Here is a 7,941-nt window from a genome sequence, read left to right on the forward strand (position 1 = left end):
ATTCTCCCCATATAAGCCTGGGTCCCTAGGGTCTCAGCTGGAAATGGGGGTCAGTGCAGTTGGAACTGGGGTTCAGCACAGTCAGGAGTTTTTGTCTCCTTCCCGCTAGAGAAAGCCAGCCAGGCACTCAGCCACCTGCTCGTGTGTCTCTGTAGCTCAGCATTTTGCAACTCCTCTTACTCTCTGTGTGCTTTCCTCTTTCCTTCAAGTTGTACAATTTCTTCTTTCCTTCAAGTTGTACTCATCCAGCTTTCCTGTGGTTCTGGATGATATTTGTTTTGTCTTTTAGTTATAGGTTTTTTGGTTGTTTTTGTTTTGTTTTGTTTTGTTTTTTTATGTGAACTTGAGAAATGGAAGTTATTTTTTTTAATATATTTTAATTGATTTTTTTACAGAGAGGAAAGTAGAGGGCTAGAAACATCAATGAGAGAGAAACATCAACCAGCTGCCTCCTGCATACCCACCAGGGATGTGCCCGCAACAATGTGCATACCCTTGACCAGAATCGAACATGGGACCTTTCAGTCCGCAGGTTCTATCTACTGAGCCAAACCGTTTTTCGGCTAGTTGTAGTTTTGAAATTGTTGTGCAAGGCATCAGTTTAGGTGTTTACCTATGCTGTCATCTTGGTTTCTCCTCTCCTGTATTTTAATTTTTTTCTCCAGTTGCAATTCAGGTAGGCTGTGTTTTGCTAACCTGTCTTCTAATTTGTTAATTCAGTCCTCTGCTACTCAGTCTACTGTTGAAACTTTCCATGGTGTTTTTATTGCAGCTATCTCACTCTTCACTTTTTCTTGAATCATATAAGTTGCTGATTTTTCATCTATTTCTTCTTGATTCTTACAAGAGGTATTTTGTTTTTGTTTTTGTTTTCTTCCATCTGGTTTATGATCCCTTGGGTGCTTATTCTGAATTATTTTTCTGACATATTGCATGCCTCTGTTTCACTTAGTTGTTTTCCTGGTGATTCCTCCTTTTCTTTCCTTTGAGGGTTTCTTTGACTACCCATTTTTGGTCTCAACAACTGATCTAGATGTTGAGTCATTCAGGGGCTGCTCCTTGGGTGGCAGTGGCTCCTCAGGCTGCAGTTGCTCCACGGGCAGTCACTAGCAGCTGCTTCTCAGTTGGCAGCAGCTTCTTTGGTGGGCGCTGTTTTCAGCAGTGGTGACTCCTCTGACTGGTGGGGGAGGCTGCTTGCACAGCTGCTGTTGGGGGTGGGCTGATTATGAGGCTGCTGCTCCTCAGACTGGTTGCATGTGGCTGCTGCTCCTTGGACAAGGGCTGACTGCTCATTTTGCTGAAGCTCCTTGGACAGGGGCAGACTGCTCACATAGATGTTGCTTTTTAGATGGGGGCTGGCTGCGTGCTGCTGCTGTTCCTCAGATGGGGTGGGTTGCACGTGATGCTGCCGCTCCTTGGGCAGGGGCAGGATGCTTGCAGGGCTGCTGCTCCTCATATGGGTGCAGGTTGATCGCACACCTGCTTCTCCTCGGTTGAGGGGCGGTCTGCTTGTGCAGATGCTGCTCCTCGGGTGGGAGTAGCTGCTTGCAGGGTGCAGACAGGTTCAGAGTGCGAGCTGAGTACAGCTGCTGCTCCATGGACAGGGTCTAAATGTATAGGGCTGTCGCTCCTCAGTTGTAAGCAGGATGCTCATGTGGCTGCTGCTCCTCAGATGGGGTGATCTACTTATGTGGTTGCTTCTCCTCAGATGGGGGAGTTGGCAATATAAGTGACCACCAGAGAAAAGAGAATTAGGGGAGAGAAAAGATAAAACAAATGATATGGAAGAGAGAGAAAAACATAAGAGATAAAAGAGAAAGGTAGAAAAAAAAGATATACACACACACACATATATATATGGCGGGGGGTGCGCGCTTGTTAAGACACCAAAGAACCAATAGATAAACCAAAAAAAAAATACAAACACCCAGCAAAGAGGGCTGGGGCAGAATCTGAAAAGGCTGAGCTTATATATTGAAAATAAGATTAAGAATTGGATGAATATGGAGAAGACCACAATTCAGTATTGAGGAAGTAGAAAGGGAATGAGAAGAAAGAATGAGAATAATATAATAATAAATTTACCAAAAATACAAAAAGAAATTGATTTTAAAAAATGGTATAAAAATTTAAAATAGCAGATAAAATAAAATAAAATATAGTTATGGAAAACTAACATGAAAAGAAATAGAAAATAAATCAACAAACAGAAAAAATAAGAAAATAAGAAGAAATAAAAAGGAAAAAAAGTATAACAAAATTAAAAAATAAAAGTAAAAGTGAAAAAAATAAAGAGTCATTCTTTTGGCTGGCTTATGATCCCAGTTGTCTGTACTGTACTGTTTCTCAGTTTCCCATTGCTGGGGCTGAAGATTTCTCTTTAGGCTCATCCCTATGGATACTCAGGGACAATTCAGATTCCTTTGTGTCATTCAGGGTGGAATCTGAGTGTGGCTGTATTGGTTGCCTGGAGTCTGGAGGGATGGGCTATCTCTCAGGAGAAAATGGGACCCAGGACCAGGCTCAGCACCAGACTCGCTACCACCTCTCCTGGACCGCCTCCCTTCCCCAGACTCTACAAATCCACACCTTCTCCAACACCTCAGCCACAGGTAAGTGCCTGTATCCGAAAGATCCTATGAACTAGGTTCAGTGAAGAAAGGCACAGGCCCCAGAGTGTGGCAGGATTACGTCTCTGCAAGCTCCTCCCTTGCCAGCACTGTGTCCTCCAGCCAGCCCTTCAGGCCTACCAGAGCTCAGATCCAAAATCCAAAGTCCAAATTCCCCTGCCTCCCACAGTCCCTTGGACCCTTTTTTCACAGTCTGATGCCTTGCCTGTCCTCAGAGATGCTGCTTGGCACCAGCGGTTTCCCCCTGACCCTCTTCACACAGTGGTCTGGCAGACTCTCCTGCCTAGATCCTTGATTTTACCTTTATCAAGGGGGATCTCTGCCCTTCCCAGCTGCAAACTATCTCACCATCTTAGTCTCCTTTGCCAATTTGGACTGAATTCTATTCATTTCAGTCACTCACTCTATTTGCTCTGGGACAAGGCTCAGGACATGTCCGTCTATTCCTTCACCATTTTTTCTCTCCCCCTTGAGTTGTTATCTTAAATGTTTCTATTTAGGGAAATTCTGACAAGCGATTTTATAATAATATTGATAAATTTTAGAGCTTCAAGACATTCAGCTTAAAGACTAATAGATCAGGTTAACTACATGAAGATATTAAGGGGGGAAAAACTAAAGGTACCTAAAACCAAAAAAGGAGGAGAGATGAAACTGTTCTGGAAAAAAACATTTGAAAGGTAAGTTTATTTACTAACATCATTTCCCAAAGTTATACTATTTAGTTAGCTTTCACACCCCACTAGTCTTATAAACCTGGCACAATTGTAATTATGTTTAAAGTTTAGAGGATAATTAATGAGTTAAATTTATTTTCTTTGATTCTGCATTTGACTTATAAAGCTCATTTTTTTCCCAATAATTTTCTGGGTTACAATTCTTCTTGGTAGAGTTGCACATGTTTTTTCAGATTCTCTTTTTGCTGTCATCTTGAGAAGTTTGGAAAAAGATGAGTTCTGAGTTCCAAATGACTTCTTACTGAAGCATTATGCATACATATTAACTGCTCTGAGGTTTCTTGAGATGGCCTTCGTGTCTAAAGCAAATAAAAAGGATATATTTTAAAGTAAGTATATCCTGAATAGTTACAATTGTTTTCTTTAGTTTTGAGTGAATGACTCAGAGATCAGCTTTAAGTGTGAAAAAAAGCTGACATTTAAAATATTTATCATCAATGTCCACTAAATTAAATCTGAGTTATAGAGTTAATAATTCTTCTAATAGTATCCATGTAATATGATAATTAAAAGAATAATAGAATCAGTTTAAACTTTTAAAGTAGAATGATATAATTTAATTCAAGAGTATGGAACAATTTTTAAATCACATTTTCCCCTTTTCTGTCAAACAGTCTTGTTTAACATCAACTGGTCTTAAAAATAAAATGATCCTTTACTAAGAATCATTTGGAAAGATCAATTCAGTGATAATAATGATGGAAACTGAAATTCTAAAAAGGAAAAACAAATGCCACCTTCCTTCCAGAAATCTATAAAATAAAATTGCTATTAAAGGAAACAGAGGAAAGGCAAAAACACTGCATTTATCCAAAATTTAATTTTGAGTTAAGTGAATTAAATAAGTAAATTAACCTGTAAAATTAGATCAAGCTGTGTCACTTTATCTGCCAAACCCTTTATAGTTTCTTCAAACTTCTGTTTATACTTTTCTCTAGCACAGCCTTCTGACATTTGCATTTTCTTATCTGTTCTGAGGTTTACTGCTCTTTGTTTCCACTTCTCTTTTTTAGCCTTTAATTGTTCACGTTTCTTTAGAAGTGCTTCCACTGATAACTCCTGTGGACGTGTCTTTTCTTCATTCAGACATACAGGTTTTGAAGTTGCTGGTTGCAGTCTTGCTATAAGCTCATCATTCTGCATGAATAAAAGAATATAGTTTGGTTATGAAGGTATGGACACCAGTATGAAATTTTGAAATGAGTTCAGTTGCAATAAAATGTTATCTGTACAGTGGTAGAATCTTCAAATGTAGCATCTTGAATTATTCAGAATCAAGACCGACCAAAGTGAAAATGACCAGGAGTCACAAAAACATGTACTGTTGTCATCTTTGCCACGCAACTTTGCACTTGACTTTATACTCCTTTTCCTATGACTGTGTCATGTCTTTCCTCCACAAAAATGACTTCACGTTGCCCCTTAGTAGAAAGTCTCTTACCTCTTCTCCTTTCTTAACTCTTCATAATCTTTAAAAAAAAGTCTTAGGGATATCATATTGTGGTATTCAGAAAAGTCACCAAATGCTTCCCAAGATAAGACTTTCAAAATAAGAGTAATTAATTAATCTTATGAATATGGATTCTAATGCCATAGGTCTTTTATTGAACCAGAAACATTTTATGCTAATTTTAATTGTATTACAAGAAGAAATGATTCCCTGATTACAGAAAAAGTAAAACTCTTACTGTCAAAGTTTAGCAACATAAGCCCTACATTTTTTAGAACCAAAAAGTGGGGGCGGGGGCTTAATTCTACAATGCTATCCTAAATTTCTTTGTTACTTTGCACAAAATAAGGGAACATACTAAACAAAACATCATCCTATCTAATAAAAGAGTAATATGCAAATTAACCATCACCCCGCAACAAAAATGGAAGCACCCTTAGACACAAGATGGTGGCACCTGCTCCTCTCAGGCCCAGGGAGGGCTGCCTCTGAGAGCAGGAAGCATGAGGCCCTGGCTGTTGGCCTGGGAGGCGCCTTCACACCCCTGGCAGGATCAGTTCCCAGCTGTAACCTGGGCCATAGGCCTGGGATGCAGCGCACACCCCCTGCAGGATTTGCTGCCAGCCGAGACCCAGGCTGTTGGTCTGGAAGGTGGTGTCCCTCCTTCCCCTGTGAGATCTGCTCCCAGCCCCGTTCTGGACTACAGGCCTGGGAGGTGGTACACACCTTGATGCGATCAGGTCCCAGTGGCGACCTGGGTAGTGACCTGAGAGAGCAGCCATGCACCCCTGGTATGATTAGCTCCCAACTGCAACCTGAGCCATAGGCCTGGGAGGCTGCGCACACCCCATTCACGATCCATTCCCAGCTGCAACCCTAGCCTTGGCCTGGGCAGCAGCCATGCCCTCCCCCCTTCTTCCCCCTAAACCCTCTACCCGCTCCCCCCCTCCTGCAAGCACAATCTGCTCCTGGCCTCAGCCTGGGTTGGGGGTCTGAGAAGAGCCCGCAACCGGCTATCCCCTCCCTCCTCCCACCTCCACAGCATTCAGCTCCCATCAACAGCTGGGGGGTGCAGGCCTGGGAGGCAGCTGTGCCCACAAGAGCTATCCCTTCCCTGGGGAAGCCTGGGGTGTCAGCTTCCAAAGGACCTGAACCCCCATGGAGGGATTCCCACACACACACCTATAGCCTTGGAATTTTCCTTGCCCCCAGCAGAGTAATTAGAGACAGAAAATGAATAAAAAGAGAGAAGAAAGGGCAAAAGATGAAACATCAAGAAATAGAAAGAGAATGGAAAAAAGGAAGAAACAACCACATGATATCACCTTTCCAAGATCTCATAAAATTCCTGTTTAATGAGTTTATTTTATGACACTTTTAGTTTGGATTTCCATTTTTACTGGTTTTTCAAGACCAAGGCAGGAACACTGTCCAACAATATGTTAAAGAAAAAACCCTATCTAATAAAGAGAGAATATTCAGGGGAGGGAATGTAGAGGTGACTGGGCGGTCAGGGGAGGGCAGTTGTGGACTATTGGGCTGGCAGGGGGACAGTTAGGTGTCAATCAGGCTGTCAGAGGAGTGGTTAGGGGGTGATCAGTCTGGTAGGCAGAAGTGGTTAGGGTCAATCAGGCAGGCAGGTGAGCAGTTGGGAGCCAGCAGTCCTGTATTGTGAGAGGGATGTCTGACTGCCTGTTTAGGCCCGATCCATATGGGATCGGGCCTAAACAGGCAGTCAGACATCCCCCGAGGGGTCCCAGATTGGAGTGGGTTCAGGTTGGACTGAGGGACACCCCTCCCCCGCACCCCACCCCCGTGCATGAATTTCGTGCACTGGGCCTCTAGTCAACAATAACAAACTTGCTGGAATGTCAGTGATAATGGTGACTGCTATATCTGGGTGCCATCTGACTCTCTCCCTAGAGCTCACCCTGAGAACCTACCACCATATTGTGAAAAAGGAAGGAGCCCAGGCCATATGGTCTGTCCTCATACAGGTCTCCTGGTGAGACTGCACCAGTGAGTGTCCCAGTTAAAATCCCACTGCACCTGACAAACCCGTCAACAAACAAGCCTTTAGATGATTCCACTTCCCAGCTTCAGGTCATCCCAGCTGGTGGCAAGTGGAACAGAAATGAGCTGGCCTCACTGCAGTTTTGTGAACAAGTAAATTCTGCTTTAAGACACAGGTTTGGAGGTGGTTATTAAGTAGCAATAAGCAACTGGCACAGACAATAAGAAAGAGTGCTGGTTTTCCAAATGGGGGCCAAATAGGCCGACGTATCCAGCACCTTCACATGTAACAGATAGAAGGAACAACTAAATCAACATCCACCTGGAATCGACTAATTAAATAGCTGGCGAGACAAAACATGGCTGAAAATGACAGAGGACACCTGGAAAATGGTAGGATCCAGGATCTGGGCTTGAGAGAAAGATTCTCGACCACTGGGACAAGAGGTTCAGAAAGAACCTGTGCTGCACCAACTTCGCGTCCCTTTGGGACACACAAACCTCGACTGTGGGAGGGAGTCCTCAGGACAACTGGCAGCCAGGGAATCTAGATCTAAGTCCACAGCCATGAGAGACCACACCCAGAAAGACAGCCTGAGGAACTGCCTGGGCCACATGATATGAGGGGGGAGAGAAACTCCCAGTGGTTTCTTATAAAGAAAAATCTTATATTTTCTCAGTTTTTACTCACTAAATCCAGTTCATTGGTCCTTTCAATACAAGCACTCACCAAGGCTACGGTGCAGGTGAAGGAGCAGATTTGTGGAGACTGGGGAGAGGAGCAGGATAGGGAAAGGTGACCAGGCATCCGGCACTGGCACATTCTGGACTCTCCAATGCTAAGCAGACATGTTTCTCCTGAAGAGCCAGCCCCTCCCAGCACCCAAAGGGCAGCTAGTGCAGAGCACCCAGCCTTGATCTTTGCAGAGGAAACAAACACTGCATAGCCCCAAGGAGCCCTTGCAAACTGGGTTGAGGTTGCTGTTTTGTCCCAAAACGAATATAGTAACACCCCCAACTAAAGCCCATTTCAGAAATAGAAGTTTGTGTAAATAAGAATGAAAGCAGGCAGATGAATTAGGCAGATTGGCCCTGCCTGCCTGCAACCAAG

The sequence above is a fragment of the Pipistrellus hanaki genome, assembly GCF_964339955.1.
Source record: "Pipistrellus hanaki genome assembly, chromosome: 1".
NCBI classification, from domain to species: domain Eukaryota; kingdom Metazoa; phylum Chordata; class Mammalia; order Chiroptera; family Vespertilionidae; genus Pipistrellus; species Pipistrellus hanaki.